Raw genomic sequence first — 7268 nt, forward strand, 5'->3', positions numbered from 1 at the left:
AAATAACAAAAGAAACAGTAATCTGTCTTTAGGAATAAGCTGAAGAAAACCTTCACATAAGTCTTAATAAACTCAGATGGAGTATAACTTCAGGAACAAAGATGACAGGATTAAAAAAAGGGGTTGCATTGATGTGTAATTCTGAGAGACAGGAAATGTAGACACTGGCAGTTTAATCAGAGCTAAGTGAAAGGTTAGAGAGCAGCAGCAAGTTAAACGAGTGGAAAGGTGCAGACAAATAAATGCAGTGTGTATGTGTATGCGCACACACGCACTCAAACATATGCACTCGTGTTGTGGCCAATAGCCAGAAGAGAATAAGCTACAAATTCCATCTGGTACATTGAAAGCTGATCTTGTTTTCACTGAGCGGCTAGTGCTGCGGGCCTGTTGGGGCCAGACGCAGACTCTTCATTCACACTCTGTTGACCTCCATCAGCTGGAGCACTAACGTCTTTTGGACTCTGAAAATCGGTGAACTGCAGGCTTTCTGCATTCAGAGCTGCACTACCTTTTTAGACCAAGCGCACTTTTACTATGTTGAATGTGTTGTTCTTCAAATTAAAGTCACACATATGTCATCTAAATGCATCGAGTTGCAAGTGTTGCATGTATTTGATTTATTCTTCTCACTCCCTGATAATGAATTTTGATGAATGGAATTATTGATTTACTCATTAAGGCTTTTGTAATGTATGTATTTTTGCAGCAAATGAGGATGTAATTCTATAATTGATCACAACATCACAACCTTTATGCACTAATGGACCTGACACCACTGAATTTTGTTGAACTTGTGAAATGAGTTGCTAATGCACTGCACTCTTAATAGGACATTTGTCAATGTGCATTTGGCTGCTGTTACCTTGGGACTGTAAGGAGACAACAGCTGTATCCATGCCATGAACATACTCAACCTGCACCAGGTAAATTTGCCTCACTGTCAAGAATCGCATCACTTCTTTTGAGCATGACAGCATAAAACTAATAAGGTCTGTCAGTCAAAACTGGTAAATGTAATGAACCGATCAATAACTGAAATTGCATTTTGTTGTCCCTTTTAAGAGTAAAAAATAATGTAAATGTGTTTCTATTAAATTTATGGTTAGTCATTTTTTATTATTAAAAGGAAGAGAAAAGGGTCTTTGGGGAAGTATCAGAAATATCTCTGCCTATCGGTGTGTGTTTGATTGATAGAAGCTGGCAGGCTGAGCCCCAGCAGGGGAACAAGAGACAAAGTAAACAAACTTGACTTTTTTCTCAAAGGAGAACACAGGAGAAGTGATTTACAGAGTATTCTGTAGCAGACAATTTAATTTCAGTTGGAATTTTGTGACAGACTGATGAAGCTATGAATAGGGATAATAGATGGTGTAAACAATTGTTTGCTCCATATCTATGTCGGGTTGGGTGTAAGATGCTGCTTTTTCTGTTGGAGTATTTTAGGGTGAGATGGAGTATGAGATTGACAGGTGGGTTGGTGTGGTGTTAGCAGGAATGCTGCCGTTGTACCCAATACTTGGGGTAAAAGGGGCACTGAGCCTATAGGCTGTTGAATCCTGAACTAGTTATGAGCCTAATAGTGAGTTTAAGTCTGAGATCATGGATACAGGCAACCAAAATTATTTTCTTAAGCAGGATTTCAGGTCTCACCAATCCTTACTTAGCCTGCTGCCATTACAACCTGGACCTGGATATTTGACAGGAAAAGGATGGACGGAGAGAATAATTAAGCAAAATGGTTACCATTATTTGGATTTTGTTGCACCGATTAACATACCTGGCGGGACAATATGAACACCTTCCATCGCAGTTCATTGAAAAAACAAAACAAACTAGCCTTAAAATGACCACAGAATTAAAAGCACAGCAAGACCTTTCTGTGATAGTCTTAACAAAATGGAAGCTATAAGCACCAGTAATACAGTATTTGTGGCAGGGTTGATGTATTATATCATTTTATCTTCAATTTTTCTTTGCTGGATCCTATTTCTATTTCCTGCTGCAATGATCCTTGCAGAGCCCATTAGTACCATGGTCCAGGCATAGTGAAATATGGTAATAGTTGATGTCTGGCAATTCCCCACCAGGGCCAGAAGGGTTGAGCTAGTCCATGTCAAATTCCACAAACAAATATGAGTTTTGGGTCATCAATTTATTTTGGTCCAGCTCGGGTCAGTAGGAAAACACTCCCACCTATCACACTGTGCACACACATACACTACAGAAGGCATGCTGCGAATCACAAACACAGCTCACACCATTTCACACAGAGCCTAACACCAGAAAGGCCACTGGCCAAAACATCCCCATTAGTGTCAGAGAATAAGCACAAAATTGTGAATGTCTCTCCCTTATTCCAAGATTATTAGGCCTCTCCAGCAAAAACTGAGGGGATACATTGCTAAACTAATTTCAGATACAACGCATACACATCACATACCAATGCAACGATATGTGTGAGGAAAGGACTAGCTTCATGCAAAGCTGGGGTAAAGCCATTATCTACCCCAAAGAAGAAAGATGAACCGCTTTTTGTGTGTAATCAGTGCCAATGTAAATTTGTTGCTGTCTTATGTTGACTTTTTCTTGCTATTTATTAATATTTATAATATTTAATATTTATATTTTATGTTTTGTGTCAAACAATTAAAACAGCATACTAAGATATGATGTTTTTAAGGGTGAGGCAGATGAATTTGTCGCTATCAAATCGCTCACTTCTGAAGAAAACTGGATTCTTGTCAAAATAGGACACACTCGCCAACTTGAAGCCTAAGAAATTAATTTTCAAACTTGACATGGAGAACATGCCAGAACACACAAGATTCAGCTGATTTACAAGCAAGATTCAGTCCAATTCAATCTGTAGTGTACCAACAGTGTAGATGTGTGCATTTTATATCAAATAAATTTGGACTACTCCAAATTCTTTCTCTCTCCCTGGAAGAAAGAAAAGGAGGGGGTGAGATATCAACTCAACAGACGGCTGAAGAGACCCCAAAGGAAAAGGTGAAAGGTTCGCTTTCCCTAAGTGCTGTTTCTGGGCAGTCTGATCGTAAAACTGGCCACCTCTGATGCCGCAGCGAGATAACGCTCATCTCGGTGCCTGACTGTTAAAATGACAAAGGAACACTGACCAGAGATTAGCGTTCTCCTGAACAGCCTATCAAAACTCAGGAAACCTTAAACTGCCTCCAACACATGTAACCATGGCAACTAACCTCCCTCTTTGTTTAATTACCTCACATCAAAGGATATTCTCCTTTTCACAACCAGATGCAAATTTGAGAAACTCCAGGACACCAGGAGGACAGCCCTGAACTCCTTTGTATAAACAAGAGTACTCTCCTCAAAACTCAAAGCATTACCTTGTTTAATTAAATAATCTTTTAGTTACTTGATTAGGTTTGCCTCCATTTGAGTAGTTATGTTACCATGTTGGTGTATTTGTTGTTGAAAAGAATCTAAATAAGTTAATTTTGCAGTGTTTTAATTTTCAGCAAGGATCCCTGACGTTTATTCATTCTATGTTGTAATCAATGCTTTGTTCACAACACTTTCTGACACTTCCTTTAGAAATGATGATGAAGAAATGTCATCCTATACTACTCAAGCAATTTTCCAGCTCAAATTTAAGGTTAAAAATAACTAAATTGACTAAATATCCCAGCTCCTGAGCAAAGATTGTTTTAGGGTGAAGCAAAGCTATCCTCATGTAACCCGAGCTCCCCCAAGCAGACAAAATAAGTATTACATGCCATCGTGTGAAATGCTAGCCTCAAAGTTGAACTACTGACAATTGTTTTCCTTTTATCAATTGCTTAAATTAAGAATAGTATAACCATTTGACAATTAAGGTTTGATTGTAGAAAGATATTTGATTAAAATATGCGCAAATAAATTTTCGAAGTTTCTAAGTTAAGAAGACAGTCTCTCAGGCAAACCGAAGACAAGCCCTCCCTCAGGGGAACAAAGGACTGCCCTCTGGGAACCACGCCCCAACAGACAAAACAGCGACACACACTCTGTCGTTCTCTCTTGTCCTCTTTTTGTTGCTGGCCCTCCAACTGCGCTTCGGCACGCGCCCTGCATGCCCCCCTCTTCCAGCAACGCCCTAAGAACTTCGACCCAGCGCAGCAGAGGCTTGTTCGTTTTCAAGCCACACACGCAAAGTGCCGCGACCTCAGCTTTCCCTCGTTTAACAGCAACTTTACTTGCGTTTTATTTTCTTTGGTCTTGTTTTGTTAAAAGTTATCAGTCCATTAAGTTACACTAGTTTTAATTCAAGAACGACCAAGTTCTTTTTAAGCTTTATGCGTCGAGCTAATCCCACTGAGGTCGGACCCAGCCACGTGGGCCCGCCAGCAGTAACAAAGGCCCGAGCCAGGGTTGGAAAGGCCCCCACTGCGAGTTTCTTCAGTAAGCCGACAAAAGACGGACCTCCGGAGCAATTCCCTGGCAGAGAAAGCGACTGGTCGACGGCTTTAAGCTGTCCTAACCGAGAACGCACGGAACTCAGCCAGTGTGAGGCCGATGACCAGCACCCGGCTGGTAGAAGCGACATGCAGTAAGACCAAAACCCTGCACTCTGTGATCAGTGATGTCCCATAGTTGTTAATAGATTATCTTTAACTCTTAAAACTCATAGCTTGCGTTCATTAGCTGCCGTATGAGTCAAATGCTCCCACAATAGAAACCCACATTCTCATTGTTTAGCCATTGTTTATTTCTTGGATGTATATTTTAACCGTATTTTTATATTCACCTTAATTAGTTAATAAATTTCACTGTAATCAAAGGAATTGTGTGTGTATTGCTCCAAGTCCCTGCCACGAGAATTTATCCCTTCGATATGAGACTGACTGACTGACTGATTGATTTAAGATAATTGAGCGATTATTAACTAACTCATCACTAGTGAATAATTGTATAATTATTAAAACCATACCCAGAGGTCCGGAGACTCTGGGCGAATTGGATCTCCGGTGGTGCCCCGAAACGAGAGAATTATGAATGAATATTCTCTGAATATTAAAATTCATTTTTTCACAATTTATTCCAGACAAAAGGCCACAGTTCAACTTGTGGGCCATCGGTGGGCGTGAGTGGGAGCACCAATATGTCTGAAGAAGAGCATATTAATATTAGAAATCCTTTGAACCATCTCACCTGTCAAACACCCACTACAACTGACACTGAGATAACACTCAGTGGTTTTTTCTTTCATTGCCGCTGTAGGTGCAGGTAAGGCGTAGGTGTAGGTAACAGTTGATGCCCCCAATAATTTACTGCTCTGACTGTGGTTTGAAATAAAAGTTAAGTTATTACTACATAGTTAGTTTCAAACAAGTCTGGTGGATACCTGCTGTTCACAAAAGAACAAAATCAAAATGGTTTTGTGTGGAATGTTCATTTTTCACTTACTTTGTCGTGAAGTCACATGAATGAACAAGAACATCCCCACACTTTACTTAAAATTAACAGGGACATATTAATTTCCTGCCAAAACATAACAAGGATTACACTCACAGGAAATAGAGTAATGTATTACAACATGGGAGCTTTAGAAACAGTGTAACCATTTTGATAGTAATTTTGCAAAGCTATATTTCTCAAGCAGTGAACAGCTAACAATTTAACCCCAAGGTACCTCAAAAGAGGTAAAAGTTGTATCCAATGAAGAGATAAAAGGCAGAATAGTGTGATAACAGATGTGATAACAGATTGGCATGTTAGGCTGATTGCCACTTTATGAGAATAACATCCTCAAACAATAAAACTCTTTAATAGCGCACAAGCTGAATATATTCTCCAATGCAGATAAGCTTATTGGGGTTATAAAGGACCAGCAAGAAGTAGCATGAGGACGCGGTTAAAAACCTCATGAAGTGGCATGAGGAGGCTGTTAAAAACCTCATGAAGTGGCATGAGGAGGCTGTTAAAAACCTTAACAAGGAGGTAAAGGGCCTCAACCTGATAGTTTCCTTTGGAATCATATAGCTAGAGGAACAACCTGGTGATTTTGGGCCTAGATGAGGGTGTCTTGGAGAACAACCTTTGCAAAGAGTTGGCAGCAATCCTATGTTACAATCTGAACCTGTGCAAATCACTGCACTTCTTTTCGTTATAGTGTACCGAGCACCTGGTCCGTCCTTAAAACGGACAAAGTTATTATTGTAGGGGATTTTAATATTCATGTGGACGTTGAGAATGACAGCTTCAGTACTGCGTTTATCTCTCTGTTAGATTCCATTGGCTTCTCTCAGAGTGTTCATGAACCGACTCACTGTTTTAACCACACCCTCGACCTTGTTCTGGTATATGGTATTGAAATTGAACATTTAATAGTGTTCCCACAGAATCCCTCTTTATCGGACACTGTTTGATAACTTTTGAGTTTGTATTGCTGAACTACAAGCCATTGGGCAAACATTTCTATACAAGATGTCTGTCTGATAGTGCTGTAGCTAAATTTAAGGATGCGATTCCATCAGCTCTAAATACATTATCTAGTCACAAAGTAACGGAGGACTCCTATGCTAATTTCAGTCCCTCCCAAATCGATCATCTTGTTGATAGTGCTGCAGGCTCGCTGCGAATGACACTCGACTCTGTAGCCCCTCTAAAAAAGAAAATACTAAAACAAAGACGGTTAGCTCCATGGTATAATACTGAAACTCGCAAATTAAAGCAAATATCGCGGAAGCTTGAGAGGAATTGGTGTTCCACCAAACTCGAAAATTCTCGTTTAATTTGGCAAGATAGTCTTAAAAAAAGGAAGGTCCTCCGTAATGCCAGAGCAGCGTACTACTCATCATTAATAGAGGAAAATAGGAACAACCCCAGGTTTCTTTTCAGCACTGTAGCCAGGCTGACAGAGAGTCACAGCTCTATTGAGCCAAGTATTCCCATAGCTCTCAGTAGTTATGACTTCATGAGCTTCTTTAATGATAAAATTCTAACTATTAGAAACAAAATTCACCAAGACCTGCCCTCAACTGGCACCGACTTATCTCTAAACTCAGGAACCTTAGAAACAGCTGTAGAACCAGATATATGTTAAGACTGTTTTGCTTCCCTCAATCTTTACCAACTAACTTCAATAATTTCTTCATCTAAACCATCAACCTGCCTCTTAGACCCCATCCCGACTAGGTTGCTTAAAGATGTTTTACCCTTAGTCAGCACTTCTATGCTAGATATGATCAATCTATCTCTATCAACAGGCTATGTACCACAGTACTTTAAAGTAGCTGTAATTAAAC

This window comes from Micropterus dolomieu, linkage group LG13 (assembly GCF_021292245.1).
Source record: "Micropterus dolomieu isolate WLL.071019.BEF.003 ecotype Adirondacks linkage group LG13, ASM2129224v1, whole genome shotgun sequence".
In the NCBI taxonomy this organism is placed as follows: Eukaryota; Metazoa; Chordata; class Actinopteri; order Centrarchiformes; family Centrarchidae; genus Micropterus; species Micropterus dolomieu.